The sequence below is a fragment of the Oncorhynchus masou genome, chromosome 5 (assembly GCF_036934945.1).
Source record: "Oncorhynchus masou masou isolate Uvic2021 chromosome 5, UVic_Omas_1.1, whole genome shotgun sequence".
Taxonomy (NCBI): domain Eukaryota; kingdom Metazoa; phylum Chordata; class Actinopteri; order Salmoniformes; family Salmonidae; genus Oncorhynchus; species Oncorhynchus masou.
In genome coordinates, this window is record NC_088216.1 from 1,822,126 (window position 1) to 1,825,042 (window position 2,917).

Here is a 2,917-nt window from a genome sequence, read left to right on the forward strand (position 1 = left end):
GTAATATTGTAGTAATGGAGAGAGAGAGAGACACCCTAGGCAGACCTAGCAGGGTAATATTGTAGTAATAGAGAGAGAGACACCCTAGGCAGACTTGGCTGGGCAATATTGTAGTAATAGAGAGAGAGAGAGAGAGAGAGAGAGAGAGAGAGAGAGAGAGAGAGAGAGAGAGACCCTAGGCAGACCTAGCAAGGTAATATTGTAGTAATAGAGAGAGAGAGAGAGAGAGAGACCCTAGGCAGACCTAGCAGGGTAATATTGTAGTAATAGAGAGAGAGAGAGAGAGAGAGACCCTAGGCAGACCTAGCAGGGTAATATTGTAGTAATAGAGAGAGAGACACCCTAGGCAGACCTAGCAGGGTAATATTGTAGTAATTGCGTAACCGTCCCTTTAAGGCTCCCCCCGGCCGAGGCCCTTATAAGGAGATGTTGGGTCGAGTCACATGGAGGAAGAATGTTCAGCCTGGTCATGTGACCTGGGAGAGGAAGCCAGACTCAATGAATGAGGATCTCCCCGAGAGAGCGTCTGTGTGTGTGTGTGTGTGTGTGTGTGTGTGTGTGTGTGTGTGTGTGTGTGTGTGTGTGTGTGTGTGTGTGTGAAGGCTGGATACAGTATGTTCATTGGTATGGCTGCAGTCTGATCATACAGGGAGAGAGAGGGAGGGGGAGGGAGAGTGATGACAGACTGAGATTAGTTGAGCTACCCACTTTACCACTGCAGTCAACACCCCCGACTCAACACACACACACACACACACACACACACACACACACACACACACACACACACACACACACACACACACACACACACACACACACACACACACACACCATACACACACACACACACACCATACACACACACACACACACACACACACACACACACACACACACACACACACACACACACACACACACACACACACACACACACTCCCTCCCTCCCTCCCTCCCTCCCTCTCATTTTTTAATAAAATTCAAAGGGCAACAATGATGAGACAGCCCATAGGGTGGTGGTCAGAGACCTGCCAGTGTGGTGCCAGGACAACAACCCTCAATTTGATCAAGACAAAGGAGCTGATCGTGGACTACAGGAAAAGGAGGACCATTCAAAGGAGGGCCGAACAGACCCCCATTCACATCGACGAGGCTGTAGTGGAGCGGGTCTTGAGTTTCTTGGTGTGCACCAACAACTATCATGGTCCAAACACACCAAGACAGTCGTGAAGAGGGCACGACAAAACCTATACCCCCTCAGGAGACTGAAAAGATTTGACATGAGTCCCCAGATCCTCAAAAGGTTTTACAGCTGCACCATCGAGAGCATCCTGACTGGTTGCATCACTGACTGGTACGGCAACTGCTCTGCCTCCGACCGCAAGGCACTACAGAGGGGAATGCGTTCAACCAGGGACATCACTGGGGCTGAGCTTCCTGCACTCTACACCAGGCCATGTCAGAGGAAGGCCCTATAGAGGGTGGTACGTACGGCCCAGTACATCACTGGGGCTGAACTTCCTGCCATCCAGGACCTCTATACCAGGCGGTGTTAGAGGAAGGCTCAAAAAATGGTCAAAGACTCCAGACACCCAAGTTATAGTTCTCTCTACTATCGCACGGCAAGCGGCACCAGAGCAACAATTCTAGGTCCAAAAGTCTCCTTAACAGCTTTTACCCCCATAAGACTGGTGAACAACTAATCAAATGGCTTCCGGACTAATGTACATTGACCCTGCTGCTACTCGCTGTTTATTATCTACGCATACTCAACTCCCCCCTACCTACATGTACAAATTACCTCAACTAACCTGTACTCCTGCACACTCTGTACCGATACCCCCTGTATACAGCCTCCACATTGACTCTGTACCGGTACGCCCTGTATATAGCCTCCACATTGACTCTGTACCGGTACCCCCTGTATATAGCCTCCACATTGACTCTGTACTGGTACCCCCTGTATATAGCCTCCACATTGACTCTGTACTGGTACCCCCTGTATACAGCCTCCACATTGACTCTGTACTGGTACCCCCTGTATATAGTCTCCACATTGACTCTGTACCGGTACCCCCTGTATATAGCCTCCACATTGACTCTGTACCGGTACCCCCTGTATATAGTCTCCACATTGACTCTGTACCAGTACCCCCTGTATATAGTCTCCACATTGACTCTGTACCGGTACCCCCTGTATATAGTCTCCACATTGACTCTGTACCGGTACCCCCAGTATATAGCCTCCACATTGACTCTGTACCGGTACCCCCTGTATATAGTCTCCACATTGACTCTGTACCGGTACCCCCTGTATATAGCCTCCACATTGACTCTGTACCGGTACCCCCTGTATATAGTCTCCACATTGACTCTGTACCGGTACCCCCTGTATATAGCCTCCACATTGACTCTGTACCGGTACCCCCTGTATATAGTCTCCACATTGACTCTGTACCGGTACCCCCTGTATATAGCCTCCACATTGACTCTGTACCGGTACCCCCTGTATATAGCCTCCACATTGACTCTGTACCGGTACCCCCTGTATATAGCCTCCACATTGACTCTGTACCGGTACCCCCTGTATATAGCCTCCACATTGACTCTGTACCCCCTGTATATAGCCTCCACATTGACTCTGTACCGGTATCCACTGTATATAACCTCCACATTGACTCTGTACCGGTACCCCCTGTATATAGCCTCCACATTGACTCTGTACCGGTACCCCCTGTATATAGCCTCCACATTGACTCTGTACCGTAATACCCTGTATATAGCCTGCACATTGACTCTGTACCGGTACCCCCTGCATATAGCCTCCACATTGACTCTGTACTGTAGTACCCTGTATATAGCCTCCACATTGACTCTGTACCGTAATACCCTGTATATAACCTCCACATTGACT